At 45.2% G+C, this 19,806-nt stretch overlaps 7 non-coding genes and 5 pseudogenes across 7 annotated transcripts; all 12 read left to right on the forward strand.

Annotated features, from left to right (window-relative positions):
• Positions 1–195: 195 nt before the first annotated feature.
• Positions 196–314, forward strand: LOC135621280 (5S ribosomal RNA; annotated as a pseudogene).
• Positions 315–861: 547 nt separating this feature from the next.
• LOC135621157 (5S ribosomal RNA) lies at positions 862–980 on the forward strand. The gene has a single exon (XR_010490383.1). It is a non-coding gene; the product is annotated as a 5S ribosomal RNA (ribosomal RNA).
• A 1,215-nt stretch (positions 981–2,195) lies between these two features.
• LOC135621199 (5S ribosomal RNA) lies at positions 2,196–2,314 on the forward strand. The gene has a single exon (XR_010490424.1). It is a non-coding gene; the product is annotated as a 5S ribosomal RNA (ribosomal RNA).
• Positions 2,315–2,870: 556 nt separating this feature from the next.
• Positions 2,871–2,989, forward strand: LOC135620929 (5S ribosomal RNA). The gene has a single exon (XR_010490158.1). It is a non-coding gene; the product is annotated as a 5S ribosomal RNA (ribosomal RNA).
• Positions 2,990–3,191: 202 nt separating this feature from the next.
• LOC135621290 (5S ribosomal RNA) lies at positions 3,192–3,311 on the forward strand (annotated as a pseudogene).
• A 548-nt stretch (positions 3,312–3,859) lies between these two features.
• On the forward strand, positions 3,860–3,979 carry LOC135621254 (5S ribosomal RNA). Its single transcript, XR_010490478.1, has one exon. It is a non-coding gene; the product is annotated as a 5S ribosomal RNA (ribosomal RNA).
• A 549-nt stretch (positions 3,980–4,528) lies between these two features.
• LOC135621322 (5S ribosomal RNA) lies at positions 4,529–4,648 on the forward strand (annotated as a pseudogene).
• Positions 4,649–14,684: 10,036 nt separating this feature from the next.
• LOC135621324 (5S ribosomal RNA) lies at positions 14,685–14,803 on the forward strand (annotated as a pseudogene).
• A 548-nt stretch (positions 14,804–15,351) lies between these two features.
• LOC135621191 (5S ribosomal RNA) lies at positions 15,352–15,470 on the forward strand. Its single transcript, XR_010490416.1, has one exon. It is a non-coding gene; the product is annotated as a 5S ribosomal RNA (ribosomal RNA).
• Positions 15,471–16,018: 548 nt separating this feature from the next.
• On the forward strand, positions 16,019–16,137 carry LOC135621233 (5S ribosomal RNA). Its single transcript, XR_010490457.1, has one exon. It is a non-coding gene; the product is annotated as a 5S ribosomal RNA (ribosomal RNA).
• A 2,702-nt stretch (positions 16,138–18,839) lies between these two features.
• LOC135621124 (5S ribosomal RNA) lies at positions 18,840–18,958 on the forward strand. The gene has a single exon (XR_010490350.1). It is a non-coding gene; the product is annotated as a 5S ribosomal RNA (ribosomal RNA).
• Positions 18,959–19,506: 548 nt separating this feature from the next.
• On the forward strand, positions 19,507–19,625 carry LOC135621272 (5S ribosomal RNA; annotated as a pseudogene).
• Positions 19,626–19,806: the final 181 nt, after the last annotated feature.

Consider the following 19,806-nt stretch of genomic DNA (forward strand, 5'->3'; position numbering starts at 1 on the left):
GTTCGTTCGAGAAAGTCCGGATGGTTTCGGCGTACGCATGCCGTGTCCGGTACGCGATCGGCCTCGTGGGCATCGGAGAGATCCGACGATGGTGATTCCGAGATCGTTCGAGAGGATTCGGGGCGTGGAATGGGCTCCGGTCGTCGATATGCCGTCCGCGACGTGCACAAAGGGGAGGGAGGACGCAAACAAAACGAGTTCGATCATACCAGCACTAACTCACCGTATCCCATCAGATCTTCGAAGTTAAGCGTGCTTTGGCAAGAGTAGTATTAGGATGGGTGACCTGTTGGGAATTCCTCGTGTTGCACTCCTTTTTGCTCCCCGAGCGGCCAAAAGCCGTACTTAACTCTCTTTTAAGCTGTTCAATTCTTCCTGCATGATGGCCAACAATAAATATATCATTAACATAGAGCAGGAGAATAATGAAATCATCATCTAAAAATTTGTTCGAAAACATACAATGATCAGATATGGTTCTAGGATGGGTGACCCCCTGGGAAGTCCTCGTGTTGCACACCTTTTTGCGCCCCGAGCAGCCAAAACCTCTCCCATCGACCTCCGAGGCGAGGTTTTGGGCCTAGGTATTTGCCATGACTGCTACGCAATCAGTCTCGTGGGGCTCGGAGAGAGCTTTCTGGAATGGGGTCGTAATAGCGATTTCGAGTTCGTTCGAGAAAGTCCGGATGGTTTCGGCGTACGCTTGTCATGTCCGTTATGCGGTCGGCCTCGTGGGCATCGGAGAGATCCGACAATGGCGATTATGAGATCGTTCGAGAGGTATCGGGGCGCGCAATGGGCTTTGGTCGTCGATACGCCGTCCGCGACATGAACAAAGGGGAGGGAGGACAAAAACAAAATGATTGCGATCATACCAGCACTAAAGCACCGGATCCCATCAAAACTACGAAGTTAAGCGTGCTTGGGCAAGAGTAGTACTAGAATGGGTGACCCCTTGGGAAGTCCTCGTGTTGCACTCATTTTTGCTCCCCGAGCGGCCAAAAGCCTTACTTAACTCTCTTCTAAGCTATTCAATTCTTCCAGCATTATGGCCAACAATAAATATATCATTAACATATAGCAGGAGAATATTGAAATCATCATCGAAAAATTTCTTCGTTAATATACAATGATCAGATATTGTTCTAGGATGGGTGACCCCCTGGGAAGTCCTCGTGTTGCACTCCTTTTTGCGCCCCAAGCGGCGAAAACCTCTCCCGTCGACCTCCGAGGCGTTTGTTTTGGGCCTTAGAATTTGCCGTGACCGCTACGCAGTCAGTCTCGTGGGGCTCGGAGAGAGCTTTCCGGAATGGGGCCGCAATAGCGATTTCAAGTTCGTTCGAGAAAGTCCGAATGGTTTCGGCGTACGCTTGTCGTGTCCGGTACGCGGTCGGCCTCGTGGGCATCGGAGAGATCCGACGATGGTGATTCCGAGATCGTTCGAGAGGATTCGGGGCGTGCAATGGGCTCCGGTCGTCGATATGCCGTCCGCGACGTGCACAAAGGTGAGGGAGGACGCAAAGAAAACAAGTTCAATCATACCAGCACTAAAGGACCGTATCCCATCAGAACACCGAAGTTAAGTGTGCTTTGTCCAGCCTAGTACTAGGATGGGTGACCCGTTGGGAAGTCCTCATGTTGCACTCCTTTTTGCTCCCCGAGCGGCCAAAAGCCTTACTTAACTCTCTTTTAAGCTGTTCAATTCTTCCAGCATGATGGCCAACAATAAATATATCATTAACATATAGCAGGGGAATAATGAAATCATCATCTAAAAATTTCTTCGTAAACATACAATGAATAGATATGGTTTTAGGATGGGTGACCCCCTGGGAAGTCCTCGTGTTGCACTCCTTTTTGCGCCTTGAGCGGCCAAAACCTCGCCCGTCGACCTCCGAGGCAATGGTTTTGGGCCTCGGAATTTGCCGTGACTGCTACGCAGTCAGTCACGTGGGGCTCGGAGAGAGCTTTCCGGAATGGGGCCGCAATAGCGATTTCGAGTTCGTTCGAGAATGTCCGGATGGGTTCAGCGTACGCCTGCCGTGTCTGGTACGCGGTCGGCCTCGTGGGCATCGGAGAGATCCGACAATCGTGATTCCGAGATCGTTTGAGAGGTTTCGTGGCGCGCAATGGGCTCCGGTAGTCGATACGCCGTCTGCGACGTGCACAAAGGGTAGGGAGGACGCAAACAAAATGAGTTCGATCATACCAGCACTAAAGCACCGGATCCCATCAGAACTCCGAAGTTAAGTGTGCTTTGGCAAGAGTAGTACTAGGATAGGTGACCTGTTGGGAAGTCCTCGTGTTGCACTCCTTTTTGCTCCCCGAGCGGCCAAAAGCCTTACTTAACTCTCTTTTAAGCTGTTTAATTCTTCCAGCATTATGGCTAACAATAAATATATCATTAACATATAGCAGGAGAATAATGAAATCATCATCTAAAAATTTCTTCGTAAACATACAATGATCAGATATGGTTCCAAGATGGGTGACCCCTTGGGAAGTCCTCGTGTTGCACTCCTTTTTGCGCCCCGAGCGTCCAAAACCTCTCCCGTCGACCTCCGAGGCGATGGTTTTGGGCCTCAGAATTTGCCGTGACCGCTACGCAGTCAGTCTCATGGGGCTCGGAGAGAGCTTTCCAGAATGGGGCCGCAATAGCGATTTCGAGTTCGTTCGAGAAAGTCCGGATGGTTTCGGCTTACGCTTGCCGTGTTTGGTACGCGGTCGGCCTCGTGGGCTCGTGGGCATCGGAGAGATCCAAAGATGACGATTCTGAGATCGTTCGAGAGAATTCGGGGCGCGCAATGGGCTCCGGTCGTCGATACGCCGTCCGCGGCGTGCACAAAGGGGAGGGAGGACGCAGACAAAATCAGTGCGATCATACCAGCACTAAAGCACCAGATCCCATCAGAACACTGAAGTTAAGCGTGCTTGGGTGAGAGTAGTACTAGGATGGGTGACCCCCTGGGAAGTCCTCGTGTTGCACTCCTTTTTGCACACCGAGAGGCCAAAACATCTCCCGTCGATCGGAGCTTGCTGTGTCCGGTATGCGGTCGGCCTCGTGGGCATCGGAGAGATCCGACGATGGCGATTCTGAGATCGTTCGAGAGGTTTCGGGGCGCACAATGGGCTCCGATCGTCGATACGCCGTCCACGACATGCACAAAGGGGAGGGAGGACAAAAACAAAATGATTGCGATCATACCAGCACTAAAGCACCGGATCCCATCAAAACTACGAAGTTAAGCGTGCTTGGGAGAGAGTAGTACTAGGATGGGTGACCCCCAGGGAAGTCCTCGTGTTGGCACTGCTTTTTGCGCCCCGAGTGGCCGAAAGCCTTACTTAACTCTCTTTTAAGCTGTTCAATTCTTCCAGCATTATGGCCAACAATAAATATATCATTCACATATAGCAGGAGAATAATGAAATCATCATCTAAAAATTTCTTCGTAAACATACAATGATCAGATATGGTTCTAGGATGGGTGACCCCCTGGGAAGTCCTCGTGTTGCACTCCTTTTTATGCCCCGAGGGGCCAAAAACTCTCCCGTCGACCTATGAAGCGATGGTTTTGGGCCTCGGAATTTGCCGTAATCGCTACGTAGTCAGTCTCGTGGGGCTCGGAGAGAGCTTTCCGGAATGGGGCCGCAATAACGATTTCGAGTTCGTTCGAGAAGGTCCGGATGGTTTTGGCACGCTCTTGCCATGTCCGGTATGCGGTCGGCCCCGTGGGCATCGGAGAGATCTGACGATGGCTATTTCGATATCGTTCGAGAGGATTCGGGGCGCGCAATGGGCTCCAGTCGTCGATACGCCGTCTGCGACATGCACAAAGGGGAGGGAGGACGCAAACAAAATGAGTGCAATCATACCAGCACTAAAGCACCGGATCCCATTAGAACTTCAAAGTTAAGAGTGCTTGGGAGAGAGTAGTACTAGGATGGGTGTCCCCCAGGGAAGTCCTCGTGTTGGCACTGCTTTTTGCGCCCCGAGCGGCCGAAAGCCTTACTTAACTCTCTTTTAAGCTGTTCAATTCTTCCAGCATTATGGCCAACAACAAATATATCATTCACATATAGCAGGAGAATAATGAAATCATCATCTAAAAATTTCTTCGTAAACATACAATGATCAGATATGTTTCTAGGATGGGTGACCCCTTGGGAAGTCCTCGTGTTGCACTCCTTTTTGCGCCTCGAGCGGCCAAAACCTCTCCCGTCGACCTCTGAGGTGATGGTTTTGGGCCTCGGAATTTGCCATGACCACTACGCAGTCAGTCTCATTGGGCTCGGAGGGAGCTTTCTGGAATGTGGCCGCAATAGTGATTTCGAGTTCGTTTGAGAAATTTCGGATGGTTTCGGCGCGCGCTTGCCATGTCCGGTATGCGATTGGCCTCGTGGGCATCGGAGAGATCCGATGATGGCTATTCCGTTATCGTTCGAGAGGATTCGGGGCGCGCAATGGTCACCAGTCATTGATATGCCGTCCGCGACGTGCACAAAGGGGAGGGAGGACGTAAATAAAAATGAATATGATCATACAAGCACTAAAGCACCGGATCTCATGAAAACTCCGAAGTTAAGCGTGCTTGGGTGAGAGTAGTACTAGGATAGGTGACCCCCTAGGAAGTCCTTGTGTTTGCACTACTTTTTGCGCCTCGAGCGGCCGAAAGCCTTACTTAACTCTCCTTTAAGATGTTCAATTCTTCCAGCATTATGGCCAACAATAAATATATCATTAACATATAGCAGGAGAATAATGAAATCATCATCGAAAAATTTCTTTGTAAACATACAATGATCAGATATGGTTCTAGGATGGGTGACCCCTTGGGAAGTCTGTTAGGATCGAGAGCACTAAGAGGGGTAGGGGGGTGAATTAGTGCAGCAGAAATCTTTCAGCGATTAAAAACGAAAGCTGCGTTCGTTCGATAAAAACTATATTGATGCAAAAGCCGATTCTAAGATTACTTATGATTAAGTGTAGTTTACGTCTAAACACAGTTTGCGTCTAAGCGCAGTTTACGCAGTTTGCGTCTAAATGCAGTTTGCGTCTAAGCGTAGTTTACGTCTAAATGCAGATTGCGTCTAAGCGCAGTTTGCATCTAAGCGCAGTTTGCGTCTAAGCTCAGATTGCGTCTAAGCGCAGTTTGTGTCTAAGCGCAGTTTGCGTCTAAGCGCAGATTGCGTCTAAGCTCAGATTCGGAAAGATCTAAACTCAAACACTCGTTCGTAAAAGCGCAGAAGGCTATTTGCAGTTATAAATGGAATCAAAACGTAAACGTAAACTGCAAAGAAACTCGTTCGTAAAAGCGCAGAAGACAGTTTGCAGTTATAAATAGAATCAAAACGTAAATGTTAACTGCAATGTAAAGATCGTACGAAAACACCGATTTACGTCTGAATGCAGATTCGGAAAGATCAGAACTTAGAAACTTGTTCGTAAAAGCACAGAGAGCAGTAGCTATGTAGGAGGTTTGCAGTAATGATAACGTGCTCAAAATAAAAGCAAACCAGAGATTTAGAGTGGTTCGATCAGTCTTGACCTACTCCACTTTTGGCTTCCTCCACCGACGAGGTCATTGACGTCAACTAGAGGTGTTCCTTCAATAGGCGAAGGCCAACTGCCCTTTTACAGTTTCACTCCTTTTGATGGGCTCAAGAGACAACCCTTACAGAACCTTTCTCTCCTATCTTTACAACTCAAGACTTGAAGAATAGAAAGAGGAGAACTTTTGGACTTTACACAAATTTGAGCTCTTAGAATCACATAAAAGATCAAGAATTCGGTGTAGGTCTGTATATCTTCAGTGCTGAATGGGTGGGGTATTTATAGGCCCCAACCCAGTTCAAATTTGGAGCTCAAAACGATCAAATCCCGGAATTCTAGGATCAGGCAGTTGCACCTCCTGACTAGGGCGGTTGCACCGCCTAGCAGAGCTTGAAGACTGAGCCTCTGGGCGGTGCCACCTCTGTTAGGGGTGGTTGCACCTCTCTGCCAGAGCTCGAAGACCGAGCTCAGGCGGTTACACCGCCTGACTGGAGAGGTTGCACCGCCTGGCAGAGCTCGAAACTTGAGCTCTAGCGGTGCTACCTCCTGACAGAGGAGGTTGCACCGCCCAGTCTCGCTCGGAGACTGAGCCCGGGGCGGTGCCACCTCTTGGCTGGAGCGGTTGCACCTCCCAGTCTCGCTGGGAGACATAGCCTAGGCGATGCTACCTCCCTGCCTGTGCGGTTGCACCTCCCACAGCAACCTAGGTCCGAATGGGCTGAACCATTTGACCCAATTTAAGTTTTTTTAGAGGCCCAATTGCCCCAGGATTAAGCTAATGGGATCACCTCCCATTTCTAACTTAATCAAAGTGCTAACTACGATTATTTCCTAAGACATATTTTGCAGCTTGCTTCGGTGCGTCACTCGCTTCTTCCGGCGAGTTTCCGGCGAACTTCCGTCGATCATCCGATGAACCCTCGGTGATGCTCCTGCGGACTTCCGGCAAACTCCTGGACTGCGACAATCCACTTGGCAAGTTCCGACGAGCTCCTTTGGCAAGCTTCTGGACTTCTCGAATTTGTTCACGCAGAACCTCCGACGACTGTCCGAACTTCCGTCGAGCTCTCGAACTCCCAACGTGATCATTGTCATGACTCCGACGCAACTCCTGCTGCATGTCTTACTTTCATCGTAGTTAATCCTGCACACTTATCTCAACACATACATTAGACAACAAATGACAATTGACTTCATCATCAAAATCCGAGATTCAACAATCTCCCTCTTTTTGATGATGACAATCAATTGATAATGGAGTTAACCTTAACTCACCCTGTCTATATGCCATACTTCTCGAATTTAAAAAACTTTATAAATTCAAGAGATATATTCCCATCATGATTCCTATCATAATGTATCTCTTTGAAGATGATGTCAAGGCTTGACATACATTTTCAAATTTAACAAATTTGAATGATGGTTATTGTAGCAATTCATCATATTGTAAGATATCGACATGTAAAGCTGTGAAGCAAGATTTTGATATCATATGATGTACACATTTCGAATATTTTAGCAAGTGTAGCATTGCATCACATGATAAGATATCAGTTTGTACGATGCAAATTTTTGTTTGATATCTTGATACAGGGCATATGGCAATCATATATTTCTTGGTGATGCAAGTATGGCCTAATCATAGTATCAGTGATAGCAACCATATCAACATCAGTAATAGCAACCATATCATTATCAGTGATAGCAGGTATGGCCTAATCATAACATTAGTAATAGCAACCATATCAATTCATATTTTTCTCCCCCTTTGTCATCAACAAAAAGCATGGTAGCATTATCAAAAAGCATGGTAGATGTGATTCTAGCAGGTTATCAAGCACATAAAGGAAGGCATGACACATATAATACTTTGAATATCTCTTCTCCTTGTTATGTTATAGTTCGTTGCTTGAAGGAGGAAACTCATTTTTCAAAAAGTTTTCATACGAGTGTACAGGAAAATCCTATTTTTAGCATTCAAACCGAAAATAAGATGAACTCCTTACATGCATTCGGATATGAGTAAGCTACTGATTTTCAAAAACATTTGTCACATAATTTCCAACATGTTATTTGATCAAGTGATACCAAGGCATGTAATAGTAATCAATAATGTCCGAAAAATAATTTTAACTAGTTTAAGAATTCGGATACATCAACATTTCTAATTCTCTTCTTATGAAATCAAATTGTTCTTCACTTAGAGGTTTTGTAAAGATATCAGCTAGTTGATGTTTCGTATCAATGAATTCTATGATTACATCATGATTCGTAACATGATCTCGTATAAAGTGATGTCTGATGTCAATATGTTTTGTTCTTGAGTGTTGTATAGGGTTTTTTGTTAGGCATATTGCACTTGTGTTATCACATTTAATGAGAATATTTTTAAGATGAACTTTATAATCTTCTAAGGTATTTTTCATCCAAACAACTTGTGCACAGCATGCACTTGTTGCAATATATTTAGCTTCGGTTGTTGATAGTGCAACCAAGTTTTGTTTCTTAGATGACCAGGAAACAAGGGCATGTCCTAAGAATTGACATGTTCCTGATGTGCTTTTTCTATCTAATCTACAGCCAGCGAAGTCTGCATCAGCATAAGCAATTAACTCAAGCTTCTCTGATTTTGGGTACCATAATCCTAGATTTGTGGTACCATTAAGATATCTGAGTATTCTTTTAACTGCTTTGAGATGAGATATCTTAGGGTTTGATTGAAATCTAGCACAAAGTCCTACACTGAACATTATGTCTGGTCTAGTTGCAGTGAGGTAAAGTAAACTTCCTATCATACCCCTATAGGTTTTTTGATCGAAGCTTTCTCCACTTTCATCATTTTCTAACTTAGTGGAGGTGCTCATAGGAGTGTTAATAGCTTTTGAGTTATTCATATTAAACTTCTTTAGTAAACTCATAGCATATTTAGTTTGACTAATAAAGATGTCATTGCTTAGTTGTTTGATTTGTAGACCTAAGAAGAATGTTAACTCTCCCATTAGACTCATTTCGAATTCAAGACTCATAGTTTTAGCAAAGGATTCACAAAGAGATTCATTCGTAGAACCAAAGATAATATCATCAACATAAATTTGAACAATGAGAAAATTATTTTCAAAGTTCTTGATGAATAATGTAGTATCAACCTTGCCTTTTATGAAATTATTTCCAATAAGAAAACAACTAAGTCTCTCATACCAAGCCCTTGGAGCTTGTTTTAAACCATAGAGAGCTTTAGTTAATCTAAACACATGATTAGGGAGACTATTATTTTCAAATCCAGGAGGTTGTTCAACATAGACTTCTTCGGAAATAAAGCCATTAAGAAAAGCACTTTTAACGTCCATTTGAAATAATTTAAAATTAATACTGCTAGCGTAGGTAAGGAGCATTCTTATGGCTTCTAATCGAGCCACAAGAGCGAAGGTTTTTTTATAGTCGATACCTTCTTCTTGGTTGAAACCTTTGGCCACTAATGTACCCTTGTTTCTAACCACGATACCATTTTCATCTTGCTTGTTTCTAAAGACCCATTTAGTACCAATAACTAAATGGTCATTTGGCCTAGGAACAAGCGTCCACACCTCATTTCTCTCAAATTGATTCAATTCATCTTGCATTGCAATAATCCATGAATCATCTTTCATGGCTTCATCAACACATTTGGGTTCAATTTGGGAGAGAAAGGCGGCGTTGGCACAAAAATTTTTGAAAGAAGATCGTGTTTGAACCCCCTTTGATGTGTCTCCTAAGATTAGCTCCTTAGGATGAGCATCTACATACTTCCAATCCTTGGGTAAGGAAATCTGAGAAATGGATGCATCCAAGTTGCTAGTTGGAGACGGGGTTTCATTTAAATTCAAAGAATCAAAATTAACATCATCGTCAAGATCATTTTTCCTAATTTCGGAAATCTCATTGAAAACAACATGGATGGATTCTTCAATAATTAAAGTTCTTTTATTGAAAATACGAAAAGCTTTAGAAACTGAAAAATAACCAAGAAAGATTCCTTCATCAGATTTAGTATCGAATTTTCCTAAGTTATCCTTTTCATTTAAGATAAAACATTTACACCCAAAGACTTTAAAATATGAGACATTGAGTTTTTTGTTATTCCATAACTCATAAGGAGTTTTGGTGAGTAAGGGTCTTACTAGAACTCTATTCAAAATATAGCATGCAGTGTTTACGGCTTCGGCCCAAAAATATTTGGGTAGGCTATGTTCATTCAACATGGTTCTTGCCATTTCTTGTAGATTTCGATTTTTTCTTTCTACTACCCCATTTTGTTGAGGATTTCTTGGAGTAGAGAAGTTATGGTTGTATCCATAGAGTTCACAGAATTCTTGGAAGTCATGGTTTTGAAATTCTCCACCATGATCACTTCTAATTGACGAAATCATAGAACCCTTCTGATTTTGAACAAGTTTACAAAACTTTATAAAATATTTAAAGCATTCATTTTTTTGTTTTAAGAAGTAGGTCCATGTATATCTGCTATAGTCATCAACAATGACAAAGGCGTACTTGCTACCTCCAAGACTCGATGTAGAGATTGGTCCGAATAAGTCCATATGGATCAATTATAAGGGCCTAGAGGTGCTTATTTGATTCTTAGCTTTGAAACTACCCTTAATTTGTTTACCTAATTGGCAAGTATCACATACATTATCTTTGATGAACTTGATATGAGGAATTCCTCTTACAAGTTCTCTAGATGATATTTGAGTGATTAGTTTCATGCTAGCATGACCTAATCTTCTATGCCATAGCCAAGCATCCTCATTCATAACTGCAAAACACATTTCATCACATAAATCATTGATGTCACTAGTGTATACGTTATTTTGTTTTAATGTAATCATAGACATGTTCTTATGTGGGTTTTCAATGATGCAAGCATTAGATTTGAATTTGACAACGTATCCTTTATCACATAATTGACTAATGCTCAAGAGGTTATGTTTTAAACCATCAACTAACAAAACATCTTCAATAAAGAAGTTGGATTTGTTACCTATGGTTCCTTTGCCAATGATTTTACCCTTGTTGTTGTCTCCAAAGGTGACATAGCCTTCGTATATGCTAGTGAGCTTAGAGAATTGAGATGGATCTCCGGTCATATGCCTTGAGCATCCACTATCAAGGTACCATCTCTTGCTCCTAGCTTGCGATGGTGTGGGTTTCTACAAGAAAGGATGATTTTTAGGTACCCATTTACTTTTGGGTGCCTCAAAGATAGATTTACATTGTTTATCATGTTGCATAGAGTTTATCATGGTTCCTTTAGGAACCCAAATCAATTTGTTTGGACTAATTTTCTTGAATGGACAATAATGCGTCTTGTGTCCAATTTTGTAACAAAAGTTACATTTTGCTTGGTGTTGAACATGTAAGATGGGGCCTTTTATAAAGGTGGTTGGATTTAGGTGAGGACTTCTCACAAATCCAATTCCACTTCTTTTTGGAACGTGACCCTTGTTTGCAAGGATCATGTTCAATGACTTGCTACCAACCTCGAATTTCTTCAAGGTGTCCTTAAGTAGCGAGTTTTCTTTTTGGAGAGTTTCTAGATCATGACATTTGATACATGAATTTAAACTATCATGTATTCAATTTTTAACTTATCAAAATCACAAGTAAGACTATCATGCTCCTTTTTCAGCAATTTGTATTTTCTATTGATAATCTTGCATTCATCAAATAAATCATGGAAGACATTTAATAATTCATCGAAAGATAAATCAGCATCTAATAAATTCGTTACCTCCTCTCCGATGGCCATTAAGGCGTAATGAGCAACTTGCTCGGTGTTAGACTCCTCTTCTTCAGACGCGCTCGAATCAGCTCATGTTGCTTTGAGCGCCTTCTTTTTTGTTGTTCTCTTTTTGGCTTGGGGACAATCACTCTTGTAGTGTCCCGGCTTTTTGCACTCATAGCAAATAACTTGGTCTTTCTTGGGTTCAAGTTTACTTTTAGTGTCATTCTTAAACTTGTTTCTTTTAATGAATTTTTTAAATTTTCTTGTTAGAAGTGCCAAGTCATCATCATAGTCCTCATCACTTGAGTTTTCTTTCAAGTGATCTTCCAAAGTTCTAAGTGCCATATCCTTCCTGTTCTTTGGAAGGATGTCTTCTTGCTCTTCATGAGCTTTGCAAGTCATCTGGTAGGTCATTAATGACCCAATTAGTTCTTCAAGAGAGAAGTTGTTTAGATCTTTTGCCTCTTGAATAGCAGTGACTTTAGGATCCCAACTCTTAGGAAGGGATCTTAGAATCTTATTTACGAGCTCAAAATCCGAAAAACTTATTCCGAGTCCTTTTAGACCGTTGACAACATCCGTGAAACGGGTAAACATGTTGCCAATAGTCTCACTCGGTTTCATCCGAAAAAGTTCGAAAGAGTGTAACAAAAGATTGATTTTTGACTCTTGCACTCTACTTGTGCCTTCATGAGTCACTTCGAGTGTGTGCCAAATATCAAATGCAGTTTCACAAATCGAAACACGATTAAACTCGTTTTTATCAAGTGCGCAAAATAAGGCATTCATAGCCTTTGCATTAAGAGCGAAAGCCTTCTTCTCCGAATCGTTCCAATCGATCATTGGAAGAGAAGACTTTGAAAAACCATTCTCGACAAGATTCCAGAGTTCAACGTCCATAGAAATAAGAAAGATCCTCATTCGGGTCTTCCAATAGGTGTAGTCCTTCCCATTAAACATGGGTGGACGTGTAATGGAATGGCCCTCTTGGTTTCCGGCGTAAGCCATCTCTCTTGGGTTTTAATCCGTTTGAGAGTTAACCGGGCTTTGATACCAATTGTTAGGATCGAGAGCACTAAGAGGGGGGGGTGGGGGGTGAATTAGTGCAGCGGAAATCTTTTAGTGATTAAAAACAAAAGCTACGTTCTTTCGATAAAAACTATTTTGATGCAAAAGCCGATTCTAAGATTACTTATGATTAAGTGCAGTTTACGTCTAAACACGGTTTGTGTCTAAGCGCAGTTTACACAGTTTGCGTCTAAATGCAGTTTGCGTCTAAACGTAGTTTATGTCTAAATGCAGATTGCGTCTAAGTGCAATTTGCATCTAAGCGCGGTTTGCGTCTAAGCTCAGATTGCGTCTAAGCGCAGTTTGCGTCTAAGCCCAGATTGCGTCTAAGCGCAGTTTGCGTCTAAGCGCAGATTGTGTCTAAGCTCAGATTCGGAAAGATCTGAACTCAAACACTCGTTTGTAAAAGCGCAGAAGGCAGTTTGCAGTTATAAATGGAATCAAAACGTAAACGTAAACTGCAAAGAAACTCGTTCGTAAAAGCGCAGAAGACAGTTTGCAGTTATAAATAGAATCAAAACGTAAATGTAAACTGCAATGTAAAGATCGTATGAAAACACCGATTTACGTCTGAATGCAGATTCGGAAAGATCAGAACTTAGAAACTTGTTCATAAAAGCACAGAGAGCAGTAGCTATGTAGGAGGTTTGCAGTAATGATAAAGTGCTCAAAATAAAGGCAAACCAAAGATTTAGAGTGGTTCGGTCAGTCTTGACCTACTCCACTTTTGGCTTCCTCCATCGACGAGGTCACCGAAGTCAACTAGAGGCCTTCATTCAATAGGCGAAGGCCAACTGCCCTTTTATAGTTTCACTCCTTTTGACGGGCTCAAGAGACAACCCTTACAGAACCTTTCTCTCCTCTCTTTACAACTCAAGACTTGAAGAACAGAAAGAGGAGAACTTTTGGACTTTACACAAATTTGAGCTCTTAGAATCACAGAAAAGATCAAGAATTCGGTGTAGGTCTGTATCTCTTCAGTGCTGAATGGGTGGGGTATTTATAGGCCCCAACCCAGTTTAAATTTGGAGCTCAAAACGATCAAATCCCGGAATTCTAGGATCAGGCGGTTGCACCTCCTGACTGGGGCGGTTGCACCGCCTGGCAGAGCTCGAAGACTGAGCCTCTGGGCGGTGCCACCTCTGTCAGGGGCAGTTGCACCTCTCTGCCAGAGCTCGAAGACTGAGCTCAGGCGGTTGCACCGCCTGACTGGAGAGGTTGCACCGCTTGGCAGAGCTCGAAACTTGAGCTCTAGCGGTGCTACCTCCTGACAGAGGAGGTTGCACCGCCCAGTCTCGCTCGGAGACTGAGCCCGGGGCGGTGCCACCTCTTGGCTGGAGCGGTTTCACCTCCTACTCTCGTTGGGAGACATAGCCTTGGCGGTGCTACCTCCCTGCCTGGGCGGTTGCACCTCCCACAGCAACCTGGGTCCGAATGGGCTGAACCATTCGACCCAATTTAAGTTTTTTTAGAGGCCCAATTGCCCCAGGATTAAGCTAATGGGATCACCTCCCATTTCTAACTTAATCAAAGTGCTAACTACGATTATTTCCTAAGACATATTCTGCAGCTTGCTTCGGTGCGTCACTCGCTTCTTCCGGTGAGTTTCCGGCGAACTTCCGTCGATCATCCGATGAACCCTCAGTGATGCTCCTGCAGACTTCCGACAAACTCCTGGACTGCGATGATCCACTTGGCAAGTTCCGACGAGCTCCTTTGGCAAGCTTCTGGACTTCTCGGATTTGTTCCCGTAGAACCTCCAACGACTGTCCGAACTTCCGTCGAGCTCTCGAACTCCCAACGTGATCATTGTCATGACTCCGGCGCAACTCTTGCTGCATGTCTTACTTTCATCATAGTTAATCCTGCACACTTATCTGAACACATACATTAGACAACAAATGACAATTGACTTCATCATCAAAATCCGAGATTCAACAAAGTCCACGTGTTGCACTCCTTTTTGCTCCCCAAGCGGCCAAAACCTCTCCCGTCGATCTCCGAGGCGTTGGTTTTGGGCCTCAGAATTTGCCTTGAACACTACGCTGTCAGTCTCGTGGGGCTCGAAGAGAGCTTTCCGGAATGGGGCCGCAATAGCGATTTCAAGTTCGTTCGAGAAAGTTCGGATGGTTTCGGTGTACGCTTGCCGTGTCCGGTACGCGGTCGGACTCGTGGGCATCGGAGAGATCCGACGATGGTGATTCCGAGATCATTCGAGAGGATTCGGGGCGTGCAATGGGCTCCGGTCGTCGATATGCCGTCCGCGACGTGCACAAAGGGGAGGGAGGACGCAAAGAAAACAAGTTCGATCATACCAGCACTAAAGGACCGTATCCCATCAGAACTCCGAAGTTAAGCGTGCTTTGGCAAGTGTAGTACTAGGATGGGTGACATGTTGGGAAGTCCTCGTGTTGCAATCCTTTTTGCTCCCTGAGCGGCCAAAAGTCTTACTTAACTCTCTTTTAAGCTGTTCAATTCTTCCTGCATGATGGCCAACAATAAATATATCATTAACATATAGCAGGAGAATAATGAAATCATCATCTAAAAATTTCTTCGTAAACATACAATGATCAGATATGGTTCTAGGATGGGTGACCCCCTGGGAAGTCCTCGTGTTGCACTCCTTTTTGCGCCCCGAGCGGCCAAAACCTCGCCCGTCGACCTCCGAGGCGATGGTTTTGGGCCTCGGAATTTTCCGTAACCGCTACATAGTCAGTCTCGTGGGGCTCGGAGAGAGCTTTCCGGAATGGGGCCGCAATAGCGATTTCGAGTTCGTTCGAAAAAGTCCGGATGGTTTCGGAGTACGCTTGCCATGTCCGGTACGTGGTCGGCCTCGTGGGCAACGGAGAGAACCGACGATGGCGATTCCGAGATCGTTCGAGAGGATTCGGGGTGCGTAATGGGCTCCGGTCGTCGATACGCCGTCTGCGACGTGCACAAAGGGGAGGGAGGACGCAAACAAAACGAGTGCCATCATACCAACACTAAAGCATCGGATCCCATCAGAACTCCGAAGTTAAGCGAGCATGGGCAAGAGTAGTACTAGGATGGGTGACCCCTTGGGAAGTCCTCGTGTTGCACTCCTTTTTGCTCCCCGAGCGGCCAAAAGTCTTACTTAACTCTCTTTTAAGCTGTTCAATTCTTCCAGCATTATGGCCAACAATAAATATATCATTAACATATAACAGGAGAATAATGAAATCATCATCTAAAAATTTCTTCGTAAATATACAATGATCAGATATGGTTCTAGGATGGGTGACCCCCTGGGAAGTCCTCGTGTTGCACTCCTTTTTGCGCCCCGAGCAGCCAAAACCTCTCCCGTCGACCTCCGAGGTGATGGTTTTGGGCCTCGAAATTTGTCGTGACTGCTACGCAGTCAGTCTCGTGGGGCTCGAAGAGAGCTTTTCGGAATGGGGACGCAATAGTGATTTTGAGTTCGTTCGAGACAGTTCGGAGGGTTTCGACGTACGCTTACCGTGTTCGGTACGCGGTAGGTCTCGTGGGCATCGAAGAGATCCGACGATGGCGATTCCAAGATCGTTCGAGAGGTTTCGGGGCGCGCAATGGGCTCTGGTCGTCGATACGCCGTCTGCAACGTGCACAAAGGGGAGGGAGGATGCAAAAAAAACGAGTGCGATTATACTAGCACTAAAGTATCGGATCCCATCAGAACTCTAAAGTTAAGCGTGCTTGGGCGAGAGTAGTACTAGGATGGGTGACCCCTTCCGAAGTCCTCGTGTAGCACTCCTTTTTGCTCCCCGAGCGGCCAAAATCCTTACTTAACGGAGGCCCGACAATAAACGAGAAATATAATGGAGGCTCGCAGACCTCAATAATAATAATCACAAGTACACACATCACACGGTCCATGATCATCCATCCACACATCATACATCATATGTATAAATAATCATCATCATGTAGGACTACTAGATAATAATAAAAATAATAATCAACTAAACCTTTTAATTAATTAATATTTTCTGAAAATCAGGGACATGTAGGGAATTTCTGAATTTATAGGGGTATTTTTCATAATTTGGACAAAAGACAGAAACTGGAATTTCTCAAATTTCGAGGGGCAAAACTGTCTTTTGCCCAGAAAACCCTAATGCCCTACTACCCTTTACTGCTGCCGCCGCCGCCGCCACCCTGCTGGCGGCGGCCTGTGCGACGAGGGGCGGGGCGCTGCCCTCGCCTGCGAGCGGCACGCCCGCTGGCGGCGCTGCCGCTGCAGGTGGGCGCCCCCTTCGGGCGCCGCTGCCTCCGCATGCGGTGCTGTCCCACCGGGCGGCCGCCCCTGTAGGGGGGGTTTCGCCCGCGAGAGCAGCGGCGGCAGGCGCTGCTGCCCTGCGACGTCTCACCCCGCAGGAGAAGCGGCCGCAGGCGCCTTTGCCCGCGGGCTGCCGGCCCCGGCGGACGCAAGCCTACTGCAAGCAGGCCGCCGGCCGGCTGCTGCAGACGCAGCCTCTGTGCTGCCCGCCTTCGGCTTCACTTCACGCATGCATATCGAGGGCAGCAACTGTTGCTGTCCTTTCTTATTTTTGCATCAACGATTTTGATGTCAAAATTCTTCCTAAACACAACACACACAGTTCAAAACCAATCATTCGCACGAACAACCTAGCTCTTATACCACTGTTGGGAAATCATTAGGGGCAACATCACTTGCGCAGCGGAAGAACAAGAAAACAAAATCCCCGATTCCCAAAAAGATGTTCAGCGTCGTACGAAGATTGGTGCGCAAAAATCCGTGAAACATGAAACTGCGTATAGAGTAGATTATGTTACCTAGGGAGATCGTATATCCCTGTTTCCTTGCAGATCCTTAAGAGAGGGTAAAGGAGGTCAAGCGTCCTCCTCTCTAGCGGTGATCCACACAGCAAGGTTGCGACGACACTCCTCAAAAACTCCAGGCCTGATCTGAGGTGGAGAGGAAGAGGAGAATAGGAAAGGCAAGCAAAGGCTCTAGCCAATGAGGCTCTGAATCCCTCCTATTTATAGAGGTCCCCTGTCAAACCTTAATGGGTCCTCCCCTAGTGGGTATTGGATCTGCATCCAATAAGACAAGGGCTCCGTGGGATATCTCATATCCGAACCTCTACTTATCGCAATCCCTACCATATGTGTGTGACCCTCTAGGCCCAATATCGAGCTGGCCGTGAGTCATACCTGTCAGAACTCCTTCTAACTCAGTGAATTATTACCTTTGTAAAAATTCACTCGACTCATCGACTACGGACGTACTAGGCCACTACGCCGTAGTCCCCAGACGATACAGGGAAATCCAATCCATTGGACCTGTCTGTCCTCAGTTACCGTGTACCTATAATCCCTCATCCATCTAATATCCCAGAGACCGTCTATCGAGCATGGTGCTGTCAGACCCATACGGTTTCTACTCGAGTCTCGCTCTAATCGGATTCTCCCGGAGAACTCTTTCTCTCTCAACCCGAATGACCCTGGCTAGGGATTTGTCTGAGCAAGAACACATGGGATATTCCTCTCATGACGCCGAGAGTGGATGATCCTCTATCGATACTCAATAGCCCTCGTAAGGTCGACTACCACTCCCAATGACTAGTTGTACTAGATCTGGGACAGCCAAACCTATAAGTCTGGTATCAAAGAGTGGAGCACTCATACAGGACATCCTTGGTGTCTCAAGTCTAAGGACCAGATACACCACTAGGACTACGGAATCGCTGTCTGACAATAAGGCATCATCAACCATCCAGCATTCCGTAAGCGGATCAATCAGTGATCTCATTCTCCAATGAGCACCTGTACTGTATCCCTAGTGTCCCTACACGAGCAGCACACCAGTCTATCCAGTTATCACGATGTCCCTCTCGAGTAACCTATGACCGGGATTATTTAGGATATGTGTTTAAAGGTGAATCGATCTCATTATCGTGATCTCATCACGATCCGATTCCCATTGCACAAATCCAAGGACATCACAATATATATATGCACATATGCAATAGTTATAAAGTGATATACGCCAAAATATAATAAGCAAAAAGATTCTGTATCAAGTCACACATGCCATCACTCACGTGATTGGCTTGCTGGGCACCTATGACTTGCATTAAGATGTTCAATTCTTACAACATTATGGCCAACAATAAATATATCATTAACCTCCGAGGCGATGGTTTTGGGCCTCGGAATTTGTCGTGACCGCTACGTAGTCAGTCTCGTGGGGCTCGGAGAGAGCTTTCCGGAATGGTGCCGCAATAGCGATTTCGAGTTCGTTCGAGAAAGCCCGGATGGTTTCGGCGTACGCTTGCCGTGTCCGGTACGCGGTCGGCATCGTTGGCATCGGAGAGATCCGACGATGGCGATTCCGTGATCGTTCGAGAGGTTTCGGAGTGCGCAATGGGCTCCGATCGTCGATACGCTGTCCGCGATGTGCACATAGGGGAGGGAGGATGCAAACAAAACGAGTGTGATCATACCAACACGAAAGCACCGAATCCCATCAGAATTCCGAAGTTAATCGTGCTTGGGCGAGAGTAGTACTAGGATGGATGACCCCTTGGGAAGTCCTCGTGTTGCACTCCTTTTTGCTCCCCGAGTGGCCCAAAGCCTTACTTAACTCTCATTTAAGCTGTTCAATTCTTCCAGCATTATGGCCAACAATAAATATATCATTAAAATATACCAGGAGAATAATGAAATCATCATCTAAAAATTTCTTCGTAAACATACAATGATCAGATATGGTTCTAGGATGGGTGACCCCCTGGGAAGTCCTCGTGTTGCACTCCTTATTGCGCCCCGAGCGGCCAAAACCTCTCCCGTCGACCTCCGAGGCGATGGTTTTGGGCCTCAGAATTTGCTGTGACCGCTACACAGTCAGCCTCGTAGGGCTCGGAGAGAGCTTTCCCAAATGGGGCTGCAATAGCGATTTTGAATTCGTTCGAGAATGTCCGGATGGTTTCGGCGCGCGCTTGTCGTGTCCGTTACGCGGTCGGCCTCATGGGCATCGGAGAGATCCGACGATGGCGATTTCGAGATCATTCGAGAGGATTCGGTGCGCGCAATGGGCTCCGGTCGTCGATACGTCGTCCGCGACGTGCACAAAGGGGAGGGAGGATGAAAACAAAACGAGTGCGATCATACCTACACTAAAGCATCGGATCCCATCATAACTCCGAAGCTAAGCGTGCTTGAGCGAGATTAGTACTATGATGGGTGACTCACTGGGAAGTCCTTGTGTTGCACTCCTTTTTGCGCCCCGAGCGGCTAAAAGCCTTACTTAACTCTCTTTTAAGCTGTTCAATTCTTCCAACATTATGGCCAACAATAAATATATCATTAACATATAGCAAGAGAATAATGAAATCATCATCTAAAAATTTCTTCGTAAACATACAATGATCAGATATGGTTCCAAGATGGGTGACCC

This window comes from Musa acuminata, chromosome BXJ2-8, assembly GCF_036884655.1.
Source record: "Musa acuminata AAA Group cultivar baxijiao chromosome BXJ2-8, Cavendish_Baxijiao_AAA, whole genome shotgun sequence".
Lineage (NCBI taxonomy): Eukaryota > Viridiplantae > Streptophyta > Magnoliopsida > Zingiberales > Musaceae > Musa > Musa acuminata.